General features: G+C 42.6%; 1 protein-coding gene across 2 annotated transcripts in view; it reads right to left on the minus strand.

Moving 5' to 3' along the window:
• LOC115259572 (putative uncharacterized protein DDB_G0286901) overlaps positions 1-20,795 on the minus strand; it is a 156,128-nt gene that overhangs the window by 115,529 nt on the left and 19,804 nt on the right. The window contains exon 2 of one of the 2 annotated variants that reach the window (XM_062846756.1): positions 10,445-10,567. The exons of the other annotated variant lie outside the window; for it this stretch is intronic. The gene's annotated coding sequence lies outside the window, so the exon portion shown is untranslated. The remainder of the gene's footprint in view (positions 1-10,444; positions 10,568-20,795) is intronic. 2 annotated transcript variants of the gene reach the window in all.

Genomic DNA, 20,795 nt, shown 5'->3' on the forward strand with positions numbered 1-20,795 from the left:
TCAGGGATGAGTTGGCGTTGAACCTGTCAATATTTTATCAAAGATTTTTCCTTCTTTGAATCATAGGCTGTTCTTTCGAGTTATACTGATGCGAGGAATAGTGACATAGTCACTTAAGTTCATCATTTATTTTCGGCCAAACGGCATTCGGCCAAATGACCCTTTCGGCCAAACGGCATTCGGCCAAACGGCATTTGGCCAAATGGCGTTCGACCAAATGACCCGGAACCCAGCGTCTTCGACCGGGCTAGAAAAATAGCAAGATCCCAGTTCCCAAAACTTTTCCATGAGTTCTTGCAGTTGGAGAGTGGTATAGGAATGTGTGATTGTTGTAAAATTGTCGACGACATTTCCTGAAACACGTCCTGAGACAACTCACCCATAGAATTCGAGAAAATGCGGGCGATAGTAGAGATATTATGTTGACTTTTTAACAACTGCAGATCTAATCTCAACTACATGGATAGGTAACTGGACGTTTCTGCCAGCCACAGCTTTTGAGAAAGGTTCGTGTAAACAAAACAGTATTCTGTATTTCCATATCTGTGCGACACACGAATGAGTGTTGTCGACAACTAGACTTGACGTGTATAGAATTGTGTATAGTGGCGGGTAGGGAATAACTTGGAAGAGTACGATATCGTGGTGGATATTGGTGAAGCGAACCTGTGTTGCAACAGGAAATGAGCTAGTACCAGGAGCACCTATCTGAGTTTGAGTTGGTTGATTCTGGGTTTATGGCTGTATTTGCTGTGTGGTGGATCCCTGTGATCGATTCTCGTAGCAGACCTTCCACCGTCTCGAAGTTTCCGGAGTGGAGGAGCGAACGATGCTACTTCTGACAGTGTCGATACACGCCAGCTGAACGCGAACCAGGTGCGATGGAGACGGGCAGTTTAGACACAAGCTACAGCGTTTCATGTTTGTTTCTTCATGATGAAATTCTAGCACTTGAACGCTGAGTGCGTTTCTTCGGAGCAGAAGGGGCACCGGCTAGAAGCTAACGCAGAAATTTGAGCGTGACTCCCGGTGAACTTAGGCTTCATCATTTCCATTTGGACTGACGTTGATGGAGCTAGCGATTGAAGAATGGCCCAGTGCTTGCGTAAGAACTCCATCAGTTGATTGCAAGTTGGAGCCACAATGGATTTTCCAATTTCGTAAAGTGACTGCGTCCAGTCCAGAGCACACGCTGTGGACGAGAATAGTATTTTATTTTAACGCTTCCACGTCAATTTTCTCCTACATCTGGAGGTTACGCTCATATTCACTGATCCAAAGGCACACGAGAAAGAGCGGGATGAAATAAGGGACAAGTGATACACTTAAATTCGATCCATCAAGCGTTGCATTAATCAGTCCAATCTGTTTTGCCGGACAACCGTGTTGTACTATTATCTGTCATAACTCGTTTATTTTCATTTAATCGTACGCCGCTAAACATATGTTTTGTCCACTAGGGTACTGCGTGAGTGATTCCAATTGGCAGCGGCACTTCACTTTGTACAGTGCCCAAATGTATTCAATTCTTATTCTACTATATCGAACTGGTTTGCTATTGTGCTGTTGTCACTTTTCTACGCTATCCATGGTTGAATGATGAGCACGCTGATGGTGAAGCTGTTCCATTTCCAGTCCGATAGGAGGTCGTCCATTATGAGCTGCCGTTCGCCGATGTCCAAGTTTCCGGGACCTATAGGCTCAGAAGAAGGTCAGGTGTCATCTGCTCTCGGAGGGAAGAGCAACTGACGAAAAATTGCAAGTGCCGGGGCTGGGATCGATCCCATGACCATCCACTTATGAAGTGAACGTGTGGGCGCTACGCCACGGGCTCCGGCGTTCCAGAATTTATCTCTGACATGTGATCCATCGATGACCGATTCTCATGAAAACTGATTTTTCGTCTTGTCATATCTTCTGCAGATAATGGTCAAGTAGTTCGTGCAGAAGTTCTCCGTGTTTGTTAAGTTCAGCCGTTATTTTTTTTCAGCAAACTTCCTGTATTTCAGTTATTTGATTTCCTTTTTTCCTTTTTTTTCCGTGATCTGTTCGCCGAAGCACTAGCGTTCTTGTCCTTCAACAAAGTCTCAAAGTACGCTCTGATGGCATACTTCACAAATTTAAATAGGTTGCTAAAAATTAACAATTTTTTTACCTAGCATTAAGAGTTGTCCCTGCTTGCACCAAATCGTAGTCCCCGATGAATCCAATAGAACCATAGATCTTTTATCCGGTCCGTCAAGAATCGTGTAAAGCAATCGTCTGAAAGATCCCCAACAAGAACAAAAAAAAACGCCATACAGCGAAAAAACATTGTCCCAGTGTCACCGAGCGACATAAGTTTTCCTTCGGGGGTCCGTCCCCACCCGCACAACGAACGACATCCACATTCTGTTTCGTCGACGAATATCCCCCAACCTGCCCGGAACTTTCCTTTTAACCTACCACACACAACGAGAGTCACGTAGCATACATAGAATCTGGAAGTTGCTTCCCCTCACTTTCTTCCAGCAGCAGCGGGTTGAGCCACAATAGCCAGCCAGAACCAGAACCATTCGAGGGTGAAATAAAACAAACACGGAACGATAGTCACACACACCGCACCGCACCGTGGGGACAATCCTATACACATTGGTCCGTTTGTTCACGCGCCGATCGTTTATTGCGGTAGGCACTTTGGTGAAGACGGTGCACCCAGAAGAAATTGTGCTGGAAGCGGTTGCGAAATGTTTGTGCTTCGTGACCAAGCAATTCATAGCGATTCACTGTATTGGTTCGAGGCATGGCAGCGATAATCCGACCTGTTGGAACTTGGTGAGCTTTTTCCAAATTATTCATTTCATCCTACATATATTGATACATAAGTATTCATTTTTTCAATATTCGTCTTTTAAAACTTCATATCATCTAAGCATTCAACATGCTTACGTATACATGGTCGGTCATGCATGTGAAAACGAATGGGTTATTGTGGAATGTAGATAGTAGAGAGAACAGCTTTACCAATCGCTATACTCATCTTAGCAACTGTCACGCAACTGTTCATGACATTATTGTTCGTAAAAGAAAAATGTTCCCAACAATATGTTTTGGGTGTAGAAAAAAAATGTAGGCGCGATTCAGCACTTTAGTTCCACCACTGGCTGACTGCGTTGTCCTCGATGTGATGTCCTCATTAGTTGGTGCCAACGTTGTCATCCTCATTGGGTCAATCCAATTGGGACTGTTTGCTCTATATGTATGCGGAAACTGGAAGCAGTGTGACATTTTGCACGTTTTTATCCCTCGGAACAGGTGAGTCACTACAACTGATCCTACTGTTCCTACAGGGACAAAGCCTGTCTCTCAGCTGCGGGTTCAATGAACTTTACTACTGTTATGCGAATTTCCTTTACCAATTGTTAAGTTTGCAATCGTCTATCGAATGACAGGCACGAAGCCACTCTATGTCCAGGAAAATCAAGGGCTCGTTTACCGGCTGAGCTCCACAAAGTGATTTTACTTTACGAGGGATGGTTATATCATCAAAAGCATCAGATTTTTCCACTTGACATTACGGGCTGAAAATCTGCTTAATAAAGCTAATAATAATAAATTACACGAAACGAAAATCTCATTACAGCTCTAAGGTATTGCACCATTCTGAAATAAGTTAACAATCTCATGATCAATTCAAGACCAAAAAAACATCGATCTTTACAGTCATCGACCAGCAACAAAATCTTAATTCGAGTCGTAATCATGACTTGGGCAGAACAGCGCCTCATGTTTCCCAGCAAATTCTATGATGCCATCATTTCCCACCATAAAAAAGGTAGCCACTCATAAATCCACTGCGGCATTCAATGGATCATAACAACTCATTCACGGGGGTACGCCGCGCCATTCCCAGAGTCACTGACTGTCGAATCTTGTAGGTACCATCTCTAATTGAAGCAAATAAGCCTGCCAATTATGGGGTTTTATTTCGTGGACGGACGCGAATCGTGGTGTATTAAGGCTGAGATGAAAAAAAAACTTCTTTTCCCCCGGAGGCGGAGAGGGTGTAATTTGGGTGTCGATTGCCACCGTACGACTCAGACCAGGTCTTCGACAGATGGTCACATACCTTGTATTACTACATAAGTATGATTCCGTTGGTATTCGACGGGGAATGTTTGTTTGTTCATTTGGTTTAGTCACGGCGGGAAACTGTGTAAACAAGGCTTGTTTACGACAAATCAACGCCTGAGGATCCAGGCGATTAATCCCGTCAGCTAGCGCGTGTTTGCTGCACAGCTGTGCAGCTGGACTTGTCGGGGATTTATCATGTTCTTCCTGCCGTAACGTACCAACCGGGACAGAGTCAGCTTCTCAGCTTAATGGTCTACGAGCACTTTCACGCTTATTAACCCTTGAACACCCGGGACAATCTTCTTTTGGTAGAAATGCAATATCTTCTTTGTTTTAAAACATTTTACCCTGATTTTTTTTTTATATAGTCAAGGGGAATAGTTGTACTAAGAAATGCATGGTACCTCCCCCCTTTGCACCCTCCCCCCCCCCTTTGCACCCTCCCCCTTCTGCTGGGAGCTGAAAATACGTGGCAAATTTCACCGTTTTTCTAATCATCAATAGTTTTCACTGATCCTTGACACGCAATGTATTACTACCCATCAGTCTGTTTCTTTCACGATGACCTCTGTTGTATTTTATAAGATTTTAAGGAATTCTTTGTGTTATTTGTGCATCCTAGAATTCTTCTCGAGTTTCCCGGAAATTTCTCGGAAATTTCTTCAAGAGCTAAGCTGGAATTCCTTCAGGAGCTCCTCATGAATTATTTAAATAACATTTGGAAAACTCGGGAATCCCTCCGGGAGTTCCTCGGGAAGTCCTCCAGAAGCTCCCTGAAGATTCCACGGGAGTCTTCCAAGGATTTCTCCAGGGGTACCCTGAAAACTCCTCCAGGAAATTTTTCTAAGCGTTCCTCCTGAAATTCCTTCTGGGATTCCTCCAGGAAGTTTTTCAGGGATTCCTCCAGGAATTTTCCCAGGAATTCTTCAAAGGATTCCTTCAGCGATTTCTCTAGAAATTCTTCCAAAGATTTCTTCGCGAATTCCTCTATGGATTCCTCCGTAAACTCATACACGAATTTATTCAGGTATTCCTCCAGCAATTCCTCCAGAGCTCCTTCAGGAATTCATCCAAGATTTCTACCAACAACTAATCCAAGATTTCTTCAGGCGATTCTTCCAGAAATTCCTCCAGGGATTCCTCCAGAGTTTCCTCCAGGAATTCTGCCAGAAATTACTCCAGGAATTCCTTCAGGAAATTTCTCCGAGTAATTTTCCCGGGTAATTTCTCCAGAAATCCCCCCAGGACTTTCTCCATAAATGTCTGCTCATTCATCTAAAGATTCATCAAGGGATTCCTTCAGAAATTTCTCCACGGTGTCTTCCAGAAATTATTCCATGGGTTCCTCCAGGAAATTCTTCAACAACTCCAACAGGGGTTGTTCAAGAAATTCCATCAATCATTCCTCAAGGAATTCCTCCAGAAATTCTTTCTAGATATACTCTAGAATATATTCCAGATATTCCGCCACCAAATACTTCAGGAGTTCCTTCAGGAATAACTTCAGGAATTTCTCCAGGGATTACTCTACGGATTCCTCCTAGAATTACTACAGGTATTCCTCTAGGAATTGTTCCAGCAAATACCCCAGGAATTTCTACAAGAAATATTCCAGGAATTCCTCCAGAAATTTCTTAAGGAATAACTGCAGAAATTCCTACAAGAATTGCTAAAGGAATTACTACAGGATTTTTTCCAGAAATTCCTTTAATTCCAATTAATGTGAGAAATAATTTACGTGAATACCTTTCGTGACCTCCTCCAGGAATTACTCCTTGTGAAGAATTATCGTAAGTTAAAATTCACGAATATAAAGAAATTTAAAAAAAGGAATTACTCCACGAATTCTTACATGATACTCCAGTAAATCTTCCAGGAATTCCTCCGGAAAATAGAAATTAAACAAAAAATAACTTCGAAAATTCCTCCAGCAGTTCCTCCTTCATGAATTCCTCTAAGAATTCACCTTGGAAAATCTTTTAAAATTCTTTCTCAAATTACAACATGAACTCTTCCAGAAAGTACTCTTGGAATTCCTACAGGATTTTCTCCAGATATTTCCTCAAGAAAATCTTGAAAAAATACCTGGATGTATTCTTGAAGGAATTCTTGTAGGGATTCCAGAAATAAACCTTCAAGGAATTCTTGGAGAAATTCTTAGAAAAATTCTTGGAGGAATTTTTGAAAGAATTCTTGGAGGTATTCCTGAAGGAATTCATGAAAGAAATTTTTGGATGGGATTGTTGGAGGAATTCTTGGCGGATGTTTTGGAAGAATTCCTGGTGAAATTCTCGGAGGATTTCCTGAAGGAGAAACTCCTGGGGGCATTCCTGTAGGCATTTCTGGAGGAATTTCAGAAGGATTTCCTGGAAGAATTCCTGAAGGTATAAATTGAAAACCACTGGAGGTATTCCTAGAGAAAATTGTTAAGGAGTCCCTGTCCAAATTCCTGGAGGGATTCTAGGAGGATTTCTTGACAGAAGTATTGGTGCAGGTCATGAAGAAATTCTTATTAGAGTTCCTGTCGGAAATCTTGAAGGAATTTCTGGAAAAAATCTTGGGTGGACTCTTGGAAGAATATCTGGAAAAACTCTTGGAAAAGTTCCAAGAAGGAATTTTTGGAGAAAATTTTGGAGTAATTCCTTGAGAAATTATTGGAGGAATTCTTGAATGAAGTCATGGAGCAGTTCCTGGGGAAATCCTTGAAGGAATCCTGGGAGGAATCCCTGGAGTTATCGCAGGAGTATTTTCTTGAGGAATTTCTGTAGGGTTTCCTTAAGAATCTTGGAGATATTCATTAAGGAATTTTTGAAGGATCTTTGAATGAATTCTTGAAAAAATCCCTGGAGGTATTTATGGCGAAATTCCTGAAGGGATTCTTCGCAGAAGACTTAGAGGGATCTTGGTGAAATTCTTAGGGAAAGTACTGTAGGTTTTTTTTTTGAATTCCTGGAGGGATTCCTGGAAGAATTCTAGGCAGATGTCTTGGAGTAATTCCGAGATGAATTCTTGTAGAAATTCCTTGAGTAATTTTTGGAGGGATTCCTCAAGGAATTCTTAAAGATATCATAGGAGGAATTCCTGGGGGTCTTCCTGAAGGAATATCTCACGGAGACAAATTCCGTTCGTTTGAAACAAAAATATTTATGTTTATTCGGTAAACTGATAAAATATTTAGAACTAAAATTTTAATTTTTAAAACTAACTCAATTACATATTGATTTCTACGATACCCATTGAAGAGCCCCCCGTTCCGCCGTCGAGAACATAAACAAAATTCTCAAGTTTCAGCTGCAGCACCAAACAAGATTTCCTCTTGCAAAAAGAAGCCAAGTTTCACCAAAAGTTTCCACGAAATCCCATTGATTTCGGGAGCGTATGTTATCTACATGATGTTGGCATTGAAAGTTCCACGCGGGAAGTGGGTTTTCCTAGAGAAGGAACTGACTTTGTAAATTTAATTGTAAAACAAATATTTCCGTAGGGCCGACCTGCCACAAAAAAAAAAACAAAAAAAAATAATTGTTTCTAACATAACCTGTCAGAAGAAGCATGTTTGTTTCAAAGATGGATTGAATTTGCTTCAAATGTGACGGTCGATTTGCTCCAAACAGTTTTTTTTTTGTTGCCAGAACAAATTAACAATTTATTTGAGTTTACCTGAAATATTTTTGATTTTACCATGCTTTTTTCTGCGTGCTGTAGTAATTTCTGGGGGAATTTTCCTGGTGTAGGATTTCGTGGTGGAATTCCAAGGAAGAATTTATGAGGGATTCCTGAAGGAGTATCCCAAAACGATGGGAGGAATTTTTGGGAAAATTCCTTGAATTTTTTTTGAAGGAATTTCTGAGGAGATCCGTAAAAAAACTAAATAGCTAAAGTTTCCTGAAGGATCCTGGAGGTATTCGTGGAGGAATTTCTGGAGAAATTCTTGCAAAAAAATCTTAAAAAAATCTTCGAGGAATTCCTGAAGAAGTTCCTGAATGATTTCCTGAAATAATTTCTGTAAAAAAAAATCCTTGAAAAACTTCTTCACGAAATCCTGCAAGCCTTTCTGGAGAAATGTCCGAAAGTAATCTCGGATGAATCCCTGGAGTATATTTTGAAAGAATTTCTTGAAGATTTCCTGCAGATTTCTTGATAAATTCTTTGAAGAATTTCTGGAGAAACTCCTAGACGGATTCTTGGAGTAATTCCTAGAGGAGTTCTTGGAGGCAACCCTGAAGAAATTCTTGGAAAAACTCCTTCAGGAATGCTTAGAGATTTTTTTTGGCAGATGTCTTGAAAAAATACCTGTAAAAATTCTTGGATGCATACCTGAAGACATTCATTGAAGAATTCTGGGCAGGATTTTCTGAGGGATATCTGGAGAAATTCTTGGAGAAATTCCTGAAGGAATTCTCAAAGGAATTCTTGTAAAAAATCCTGGAGCGATTTCTGGTAGAATTCAAAAATTTTCGAGGAATTTCCTGAAAAATTCTGGGAGGAATTCTTGGAGAAATTATTGGCAGAATTTCTTGGTGGAATACCTGGAAGGATTCTTCGAGAAATTTTTAGCAAAAGCCTCAGAGGAATTTTCGAAGGATATTTTGCGGGAACTACACCGATAAAGTAAAGAGATATAAGAGTTGAGCTTGTAGAGCAACTATACCAGAATAGTTGGGATGAACTACATCACCAAGTGAATGTTGCTTAGTTATTAGAACTGCACTCTAAGAGGCTCTAAGAGTAGCGTAGATTATATCCCGCGAGCATTCGCTACAATAAAAATATCCTAAGATTAACAGATATTGCGAATCATACTTCAAAATACATTGGGTCCATTTGTATGTCAGTGGACATCTACATAGAGATACTCGTAATATAATGAGGTGCGATAGACTTAATCGTGAAAGAATTATGCCGATAGAGTGAAGAGAAACAAGAGTAGAGCCTGTAGACCTTGAAGGTTCTAATTCCAGAATAGTTTGGAATGCCTGGAATATCCCATGAATGTACCAAAAGCATTATAGATGTGCACTGAGGCTCCATCAGCAGTATATACTACATTCCACGAATATTGTTTACAACTAAAGCATGATACAGTATATAGATATCGTAATCCAAACTTCAAATTGTATTGGAGGCCATTTGTATTTCACGGAATGTCCAACTATTGTGGTAGTTGCTCGCAGCATTGTGAGGTCTAATGGGCACCAACGTGACTAAGTTCATTGAACAGAGTGAACCCAAACGATGGTAGATGTTGTAGATCTTAAAAAACATGAATTCCAGAGTAGTTTGGATGACCTAGGACACCCAATTTATGCACCATGAATTTTCTAGGGGTGCTTTGAAGCTGTTTGAGTACCGTACACTATGTTCTGTGATGATTCATCGTGTATAAAATTTGGTTGAGAATGTTGGGTTTGTATTACAAACTTCGGAGTACTTTGGATGTCTTAGAATAGCTCTGAGATGAAAACTTCAACAGACTATGATGAGTAGTAATACATTGCATGTCAAGGATCAGTGAAAACTATTGATGATTAGCAAAACGATGAAATTTGAGCAAAAACATGTATAATTTATGGAAAAAGCCACGTTTTTCGGCTCCCAGCAAAAGGGGGAGGGTGCAAAGAGGGAGGTACCATGCATTTCTTAGCACAACTATTCCCCTTGACTATACAAAAAAATCCAGGGTGAAATGATTTAAAACAAAGAAGATATTGCATTTCTACCAAAAGAAGATCGTCCCGGGTATTTACGGGTTGATTGAGAGCTACCTCTGTCAATGATTTTTTGCATTCATATATCGAGTGGTGGACATGACGATACTATGTGTCGTAAGAAATCATAGATTTTTTCTATGGTAAAAATTTCTTGGTCGATCGGGAATCGAACTCGTCACTCTCAAGTGAATACCCATGCGCTTACAGCATAGGCTATATAACTGTTTTGAGAGAATCCTTCAAGCTATATTATAAAAAATGTTTAGGAAAAACGCAAAAAAGTTGACTAATTACTACATAACAACGCAACCTCGCAGTGATTTATCTATGGAATGTAATATTCATAGAACAGATTGTTTTTCTGATGGTGTTTTATGTATGTTGTCACTAGATTCATTCGATCATATATAACCAGCTGTTGACTCTCGGACGTTGAAGAATTCTTTGTTAAAACATTGTGGAATCATTTCTCATATGTACACGTATAATCCAAAACAGCAATAATTATCTGAATACGGTAAATGCTATGGTAGTGAAAACAAGGTGCTTCTAGTGGTCTAGCCTAGCCTAGCCTAGCCTAGTCTAGTTTGTTAGTTCCAGCATTCGTGTTAAAAAATTACCTAGGCGACGAATACACTTTTCTTCAGCTTCAAGTGGGTGCTATCTCCAATAAGTTTAGGAAACACTACCCTAGAAGGTAATGGGAAAATGTTTACATTTTGCTCCTCTGCAAACAAACGTACCTGTAACGAGAGAAAACATGATTTTTGAAGAAATTTATATATGTAAATTACAAGATAACGATGCAATGAAATGAATATATGATACTATCATTATACACTGTAAAAATAAGAGCAAATCGGCCCCGTTAAACCTCCTAGCGTTTGGGCCTGTAGAATAAAGGCATTGATTAAAAAAGACTCATTATATGCCATGGGCTGCGGGTGCATACATTAAAAAGGGCATAAAAAGAGGGAACTTTGAGCATAAATTAAGCCATGACTTTAATGCAGAAACTTGGTTCGCGAGAACAGGTCTTGCGCCTAGGCATTGGAGATGGGGCCACGAGAGTTTCCAGGAAGTACCAAGAGAATCCCTAACAATGGAGGTTCCAAGGGGCTTCAGGAGTGGCTCAGGGGATATCACGTTTCATTGGCGATTCAATAGTATTACGGTGGTTTCAGGGTCATTTCAGGGACGTTTCAAGACATTTCAAGGGTGTTTTAGGAGGGGTCTCAGAAGCCATTTGAGGTCGATTCAAGAGATTTCAGGAGCGGTTTAGAGCGTTTCAGACGGTTTAAGGGGGTCTCAGAAGCCTTTTAAAGGTATTCAGAATTATTACAAAAGGATTACGGGAATTTCTGGGGCGATTCTTTAATATTTAATATAAGGGCCTGTCCATAAACTACGTAGACAGTTAGGGGTGACGGGGGGGTCTGGTCAAAGTCTACGCTCCATACAAATTTCGAAAATTTTGTATGGAAAAAAGTCTATGAGGGGGGAGGGGGGGGTTCTGAGATGGCCAAAAATAAGTCTACGTAGTTTATGGACAGTGCCTACGGGGGTGACAGAACCGTTTCAAGTGCGATTCAGGAGGGTCTCAGGAGCCTTATCAGGGCGTTGCAAGGGATTTCAGGGAAATTTCAAAGATGTTTCAAAGAGTTTCAGGAATGTTTTAAAGGTGTTTCGAGATGTTTCAGGGACGTTGGATATCATCCCAGGAACGCTTCAAGGGGTTTCCAGGGCCGCATAAGGGGGGATTCTGGATTCTTTTAAAAGCGTCCCAAAGGTATCAGGGGGGTAACAATGGGGTTTCATAGCATTTCCGAAAAGACTACGGGAATTCCAGGCCCGTTTCGATGGGATTATGTAGGTTTCAAAGGCGATTCATGGTATTTCAGGTGCGTTTGAAGAGGTTTCAAAGGCGTTTTTGGAGGATTATATCGAGAACCATATAGAACCGTATCTAGGAATTTCAGAGTGTTTCAGAAGCATATTTATGGCATTCCAAGGGGGTTCATAAAATGGGTTACGAGGATTTCAGGGGCATATCAATAATATTACCGGGGGTTAAAGAGGTGTTTCAGGGGCTTTTCAAGGCAATGGAAAGGCGTTTCAGGGAGTATCAGGGTGCTTGAGGAACGTTTTAAGGGCGTTCCGAGAGGTTTAAGTAGCGTTTGATAACATTTCAGGAGCGCTTCAAAGGTTTGAATGATTTTCTGGAGCCTTTTAACTATAACTCCTCCTGGTTCCTTCCTAAGACCCCCTTAAACTAAAACTCTCCTTGGATCCCTTAAAACGCAACCAGCAACGCCTCTAAAAACCCCATGAGGCCCCCAGTGACATTGAGATGAAAATCCCCTGATTTTCGCCTGAGACCCCTAAAACGCCCATAAAACACCGTCAGACCCCATTGAAGGCCTCTGAAAACCTCCCGAACCACCACTGAGACCTCTTAGCATCCTTCTGAAGCCCTCCTTCTGTACCTCCTGATTCCTTGGGCAGGAAGCAAGTTACATCTTCTTCTTCTCCTTTATGGCTCTTACGTCCCACTGGGACTTGATCTGCCCCTCTTCAACTTAGTGTTCTTTGAGCACTTCCACAGTTATTAATTGAAGGGCTTTCTTTACCTGGCTTCATTGCATGAATTTGTATATTGTAAGGCAAGTACAATGATAGCCCAGGGAGTCGAGAAAATTTTCCCGACTGGAACGGGAATCGCACCCGCCGTCTCCGGATTGGTGATCCATAGCCTCAACCACTAGGCTAACTGGCAACCCCAAGGGCCTCCAAGAGGTTTTAGGAGTATGGTTTACAGGAATTTCAGGGCGTATCAAATGTATTACAGAACTTAAAGAGACAATTTAAGGGTTTAAGGTCGAATCATGGGTGGTTTCAGGAGCCTTTGAAGCAGAGTTGATGTACACGTGCTGTAGTCCCATGTGCGGGAGCCATATTGCAAGCAAGCTCCCAGGAGCACAGTACATTTTGAGACTGAAAGTTGTGCGCCTCATTTTTCTCAAGATGTGTCTCATGAGCTACGTCTCATGCGCTGATTAAATTAGAAAATTTCACGACAAAAACTTCCTAAATGAACGAGAATTAAAACCTTAACCTTTGCATTGAGAGTCCCTAGTCGTATCGTATAGACCAACCAGACACTTGTGTTGTGTACGGAAAAAAGTTGTTGAGGTTCTTCGTTACCAAGAAGTTGTTTTTCACCTTAGATACCAACAGCTCACGCAGCGCATGAGACGAGCTCCCCGGGAGCTATGTGCCTAGCTCGCACCCACCAGATTTTCATGAGCCTCCTAGCAGCGCAGCACACTGCGATTTTGAAGAGCTGTGAGATAATTTGGTGGGAGGCTCACTGTCACATTTATGTACACATGAGCAATGGGAAACTCTGCTTTGAAGGGCCTCGATAGAAGATTCAGGGCATTTTAGACAGTTTCAAGGGGTCTTAAAACGTTTTGAAAGAGTCTCAAGCGATTTAACCCTTCTGCGCGCGCGATGTTGTAAAAAGTACAACACTACCAAAAAACCTCGCTTTTCGTATACAGCGCGAGCGCGGTGCAGTTTCGGAAGCTTGATGGGGCGCGTCCTGGAAGGTTAAGGGACGTTTGATAGCATTTCAGGAGCTCTTCAAGGGGTTCTCAAGGGCATTTCTGGGTTCTAGAGCATTTTAGAGGTATTCTAAGGTTTCCTCTGGAACCGCTCCTGGAACACCCCGTTCAGATATCCCCTGAGATCCTCTGAAATGCCATCGAAATGCTCCCAAGACCCCCTGAAACACCCCTGAGATCACCTGTTATTATCTGAAACCGCTTGAAACGTAACCGAGACCTCTGAAACGCCCCTTAAACCCTCGGGAACTCCTCTGGAGCCCCATAAGACCTCTTAAAGCACCCTGAGGTCCCCTGGAACCTCAAGCCTCTCTGAACCGCCCTTGAGACCCTATGAAAAGACTCTGAGATCTGCTGGCACCGCCTGAAAAACGTAACCGAGACATTCTGAAACGCCCCTTAAACCCTCTGGTACAGATTTCCCAAATGGAGGAGAATGTGCCTCTGGAGTCGACCCACTGATAAACCCTCTGGTACTCCTCTGGAATCCTCTGAGACCCCTTGATGCGCCCCTGATGCGAATGACGAAACTCCTAGAAGAAACTCCTGGAGGAATCCAGAAAGAAAATCAGAAACTTCCCTAGAAATAAAAAATGAACTGAAATGAAAATGGGCAATTTTTGCATGACGTAATTTATGAACGCTTATATTACTTTTAAGGTCTCCAGTTAGCCTAGTGGTTAATGCTATGGATCGTCAATCCGGAGACGACAGATTCGATTCCCATTCCAGTCAGGATAATTTTCTCGACTCCCTGGGCTTAGTGTATTATTGTGCTTGCCTCACAATATACAAATTCATGCAATGGCAGGCAAAGAAAGCCCTTCAATCAATAACTGTGGAAGTGCTCAAAGAACATTAAGTTGAACAGAGGCAGGCAAGTCCCAGTGGGGACGTAGAGCCATAAAGAAGAAGAAGAATACTACTTAAATTGTCATGTAGTGAACTCGTTATTATGCGTGCGTGCATTAAATCTACTACACTGGTACCTTAAATCTAGATACACTGGTACCACTTTTTTATTTATTTATTTATTTATTTCTTGGTCTTCGATAAACATCGTACAGACTGTTTCTTAACCTATATTCTTATTTCTACTTACAAACTTATTCTTACTTACATCAAAGTCAAACAGATAAAAAACTGAATTAAATGCACGAATACAAACATTGAAAGGACTGTGGAACCCATAACCCGTCCTGTGAACTGGTAGAACAAGCGCATCATAATTTCGAAGGATTCGTGGTGGAACGTGGCCGTTTATGTTTTGAAGTAGTGTAGAACAATCTATGCGATTCGTGAGTAAATCAAATATAAACACACGCTGCAATTTGATACTTTTATGCCACATGCGCTGCGGGTACCGCCGGCAACGCCCAAGGTCCGTTGAAATCGCTCTTGAAACCCCTTGAAAGCCCTGAAACGGATCTGAGACCCCAAAAGGTGCTTGGAACACCATGAAATGTCCCTGAGGAACAATGAAGAAATGCCCTTGAGACCCCCAAGAACCCATGAATCCCCCTGAAACACCTTTGGAACCCTATAAGACATCATGAAACGCTGTTGAGATCTCCTGATACCCGTGAGACCACCTAAAACTCATGAGACCCCCTGGAGTACCCTGAAACCCAGTGAGATTTACCTCAATGCCACCTATGACCTCCTGAAACCTCAAGTAACCTCCTGATGCCCCCTGGGACCCCTGGTACCTAGCCTGGGACCCCCAGGAATTCTGCGGAAACTCCAGAAATGCCCCTGGGACCCATTGAAACCCTATGAAAACCCTAAAACACCCCTGAGATCCCCTGAAATCCTCAGAGATCCACTGAAATGCCTCTAAAAACCCCCTAAAACTACAAGAGACCCACTGATATACCCATAAGACACCCTGGAACCCTCCTGACAGGCCCCCGAGATCTTCTCGAACATATATGATACCGTTGAGGTCCTTAAAACATCTTTGAGACCCTTTGAAACGCCAATGAGACCCCTGAAAACCTCTTAAATGTCCCTGAGATCTTTTGGAACCCCTCTGATACCTCTTGAGACCCCCTGAAATGCCCTTGAAAATTATGAAATTGATTATCTTGATATGGGCTTAACAGATTTATTTGTGTTCTTAAAATTTTGATCGGGAGTGTAAATTGAGAGATAGCTTTGTTCACGATATTTTGAATCATTTTAATATTGCAACACAAACTACTAAATCAGGTAAGTCAACATCCCCAATTGTCAATTCAGTCGGTGTAATGGCATTCTAATTACACATTGCGCCCGTGTCGAAAAGTACATAAATCGATTGATTAAGCACTGGAGAAGCTATGAAAAGCCCTTGCACCGCTGCGCTCGTTCGTTCCGTTACAAACCAAACATCCGAACGAAGAACGGAATGTCATCAACAAGCTCCAAATGAAATTCCCCCTTTCACCTTCCGACGAGTTCCCTTGCCCACAGAGATTCCAATTTATCGCCCAGGAGTGGCGCTTCACTGCAGTTTTATGTAATTTCCCTTCTGCTGAACGTGTTCCGCACACGGTTCGTTTCATCTGGTGAGAGCAGATCGAAGCCAGTCTCAGTCAGTAGGTAGTGTGACAGTTTTGCTTCACTATCTTTGCTTCATTCACACTTTCCTGCCCTGTTCCGGGGTTCCGGGTTGGTAAGTATGTCGTCGTCGTCGTCGTCACCAGTCATTCGTCAGTCATCATCAGCCTTTGCTTACAGCAGTCAATCGTCAGTGCAAGGTTGCTTCATTACCTACATTGAACCGGCGACGACGACTTGCGCGGAAGGGCTTCTCTTACGTCGTCGTCAGTTGGATGTCATCGATTGCACCCAAAGACGCTTAGTTACAGCCAAGAAGCCTTGCAAGATTACATTTTGTACCCCTCGTCCCATAAGACTTTTGGCGTGACATGTAATCGATAATCGAACGAGCTGGAAGATGGGGGTCGCAGTACCCGTATTGGAAAAAGTGGGGCATATTAGAGGCACATCGAGAAAATTGTCGGAAGCAGAACATGTGTTCGAGTTCCATCCAAAGCGTGCATTACGCAGCTTGGACAGGCTAAGTCGAGCCTACATTACGTGTAACGGCCGCCGTGGCGCCTCTCGAAGCTATCGAAGATTATCGTGAATCTGTTTTCCCATGCTTGATGGAATTATTTATTGGTCGTCGCAATAGCAACCAGAGTTGCCAGATGGAAAAAACGTAATTCCACTTCAAAATATGCAATATGAATATATTTAAACCGTAGGCTACGGGGCTTACTAAAAAGAAAGAGTTATTGTCTAATGTGTCATACGTTTAATAACGTTAAAACAATCGCTCTACGGAATGCACAATGAGACACATTTTGCATCTGATGTCAATTCATCACAAATTGCAAAAAACGGCACACATTTACCTACAATCTCCAACCCTCTGTTGTTCATGAAATAGTCACATACTGCCAAACAACCATCGCCGACGCCGACGCCAATTTTGTCAATACCCACGAGATTGCACCTAATCCTCCTGAATCCGATCTGAGTCGAGTCGAGGGGCTCAGTCAGGCGTGAGCAATCCACTAATCGCCGGTTGATTGTTCCAATCAACTCTCAGCCACACCGCACCGCATCGGGTCAAGCCTGGAGGTGACTCTCGCCGGTAATGTACGAGACAGAGACATAGAGAAACACACATACACATCGCTTCCCTCTAACACACGTTTCGCAATTGGCGCGCGCATGCATCGGCGGCGGAGTAACAATTGATGCCATTACCTACCTACCTCAGCTGCACTCGCCCCCGAGAAGGTTCAATTGTGCGAACCGACGACGACCACATAACAACACGCTTCCTCTCATGCGGACTCCACATCAACCTTCCAGCCGGGCCCACTTGCCTGACTGACGAACTGACTCGGAATGCACATTTGTTTTTAATTATCGTCTCGTCTGCAGTTTTGCACCTCTACCCGTATCACCGCACCCAAGTTCGGACGAGATCGAGAGGAGCAAGACAACGAGTTTCCAGTTGAATGGTCCATTACAAGTGCTGAGATTAATTGTCGTGATTTATCGACCTATACACGGCAAAGGGTGCAGAATTGTTCTGGCAGTTACGACAGGGATGCCAGAGGATTTTTTTTATTTCGTTCATATTTCCTGTATTTTTTCATTTTCTTCTACTTTCAGTTTCAATATATTCTTTCAGAGCCTTCTCATATTCTTCTTGTTTCTCTTTAATTATTTTTTTCTCTTTCTCTTTATTCCTCTTTTTCTGTTTCAGCACTTTTTCTTCAATGCGTTACAACAATATCTCTACACTTTTCTTTACTTCTAGTTTGACTACTTGAAGTTGTGTGGTAAACCACACTTAAATGTGTATGAAAAGTAAGCTGACAATATTTTCCAGTGAGTATTCATGTTAGACAGAGGTTAAAGTAAACTTTTTTACGTGCATCATACAAGCATTCAAACATACAAACATACAAATATTTGTTCTACATCACATTCAAAATAAAACACGATCAACAATAGTACGCCACAATACTCGGTTTGCAGAATTGTTGTCCGGCATTCTTACAACATGCCCTACCCTGCGTATCATTCCAACTTTGGTCACTTTTGGATGCTGGGTTCGTCGTAGAGTGCAGCGAGCTCGTTGCCACAAACCGTTCTCATGCACACCACCAAAGATCGTCCTTAGCATCAGGTATCAGTAGGTCGGCTCTAGAGGCACGTTCTCCTCCATTCGGGAAATTTGTCCTTAGCATACGTTGCTCGAAAATTCCGAGTAGTGCTTGCAAGCCCTCTTCGGGCATGATCAATGTCTCGTGTCCATAGAGGGCCATCAGTTTTATTAGCGTCATATGCATGGTGTATTTGTTGCGTAGGTGATTTTTTTTTTTCAGACCGCAGCTTCTTCTGAAGACCGTAGTAGGGATCCGAGGTAGACGAATTCTTCCACCACCTTGAATGTATCTTTATCGATCGTGACATTACTACCTAGATGGAACCGGTCGTGTTCAGTTCCGCCTGTACTTTGTTTTTGATGCACTCACCGCCAGTTCGGTCTACAGCACAGTTTCAAATGTTCTGGTGACAATATCCATGTCGTCCACAAAGCACACAAATTGACCGGATTTCGTGAAAATCGTTACTCGGCTGTTGAGCCCAGTTCATCGCATAATACCTTCCAGTGCGCTGTTGAAGAGTAGGCATGAGACTCCGTTATCTTGTGCAGTCCCGGCAAGATCCGAATGAACTAAATAGTTCTTCCGAAACCAGTTGACCAGTCTGATCAGCTTCCCAAGAAAGCCGTTTCGACCATGATTTTCCATAGCTCTGTGCGGTCGATAATGTCGTATGCCGCTTTGAAGTCGATGAACAGGTTATGCGTTGGGACCGGGTATTCGCGGTATTTCTGGAGGATTTGCCTTACGGTGAAGATCTGGTCCGTCGTCGGCCTGCCGTAGGTGAAGCCGGCTTGATAACTTCCCACAAACTCATTAGTTTTGGGTAACGGAAGATGGGAAAGCAATTTGTAGGTGGAATTCAAAATGGTGATCGTTCGGAAATTCACACATTCCACGAGGCAGATTATCCCTTTCTTCCACTTCTCCAGTAGCTGTTCCATACTATCAACCAGATGGGCAACCTTCCTGGGCCCTTGTTGGCAAGGTTAAGCTGCAATGCCATCCTTATCTGCTGTTTCGTTGGTTTTGAGTAGCTGAACAGCATGCTGGCTGAACCACCATTGTAGAATCGGGAATTCCGCGGGAATCGCCCAACAGAGGAGCTCACTGAAGCACGGCGATGGTTGGTCCAAGAAAGAGGCAGCGTCACGCTAGTATCAGCGCACGCTGAGTAGACGGACGAGTGTGTGCGTGTATTCGTTCACTTGCTAGAGAATGGGAATGTAGATGGATTCAGTAATGCATTAGGGTGTATCCCACAGTGGTTTAAGGTGAATATATAACGAAGCCACACCTCGATTTTTCAAAAGCACAAATCTGAAGAACCGAATGTCGGTTTGCGCTGAAAAGTTGATCGATTGGTTACCTGCTGGTGGTGACCAATCGATCAACTTTTCGGCGCAAATCGACATTCGGTTCTTCAGATTTGTGCTTTTGAAAAATCGAGGTGTGGCTTCGTTATATATTCACCTTAAGGACAGCCTCTTTTCTGTACAAAGGGCCAAATTAGGTTACCCCACTGCAGCACGTCTTTCAACGGTTTCGTGAATACCACTCGGCGATCTCAGGAGATATCCGTGAAATGTTTCACCAAGTCAGGATCATGCCCGTCAATCAGAATTTGCAGCGGTTCTTGTGGAATGATGGTGTCCCCGGGAAGGCTCCTCAGACGAACATGATGGAGGTGATGACGTTCGGTGCAAGCTGCTTGCCAAATAGTGCACAGCACGTCAATAATCTCAATGCAGCTCGATTGCAGAGTCAGTATCCGGAAGCTGTGGAGGCGATAGGCAAGTGGACGTACATATGTGGATGATATGCTCGACAGCGTTGAAACCGAAGCAGAAGCCGTGAAGCTCGCGCAGGATGTACGTCAGATACACAGCGAAGGCACATTCGAGATCCAGGGATGGCTGTCAAACTCTAAAGAACTATTAGACTGTATGGGAGGGCAGAGGATTCTCCAGAAGGATTTGAAAAAAAAAATATGCAGAGCTTGCGTCCGAGAAAGTTCTTGGAAAGTGGTGGAATACGAATAGCGATACTTTTACGTTTACAATTCCAAAGATTCTTATATTCGGAGAACAAGTTCCCACCAAGCGGGAAGTGCTGCGAGTTCTTATGTCAGTCTATGACCCTGTGAGACCAGTGTTGGTAAAATCACACTCAAAGCACACTCATGAACCGCTCCTGCGTGAGCAAACTCGCGCGCGATGCTGAATCATTTTCTCACGCGCGAGATTTTCATGCAAAATCTCGCTCTCACGAGTCAAGCACCGAAATCTCGTTCGCTTGTAAAACGAACCCAAATCAATTTGAACGGCATCCAATGTTGTTGCACGATAGGTTTGCTTTTGTTCTATCATATAATCCTAAAAACATCGAAGTAAGTAATAAGAATACCAAGAAATAAAGCATTGAGTGAAATCGCGAGTCAACTCATGCATGATTTTTTCGGCGGTGAGTTTGGCGAGTCAAGAATCGCGCGTGAAACAACTCAAGCATGAGATTTGAGAATTTGAGTTTTTACCAACACTGTGTGAGACTTCTCGCAAACGCTCTTGAAAATCCTACTACAAGATCCTACTACAAGAAATCTAGATTTCCAAGGTAGGCTGAAGTAGAAAAGAAAAGTAGAGAAATTGGCTCATGCAGTACGAAGAAGA

This window comes from Aedes albopictus, chromosome 1 (assembly GCF_035046485.1).
Source record: "Aedes albopictus strain Foshan chromosome 1, AalbF5, whole genome shotgun sequence".
NCBI classification, from domain to species: Eukaryota; Metazoa; Arthropoda; class Insecta; order Diptera; family Culicidae; genus Aedes; species Aedes albopictus.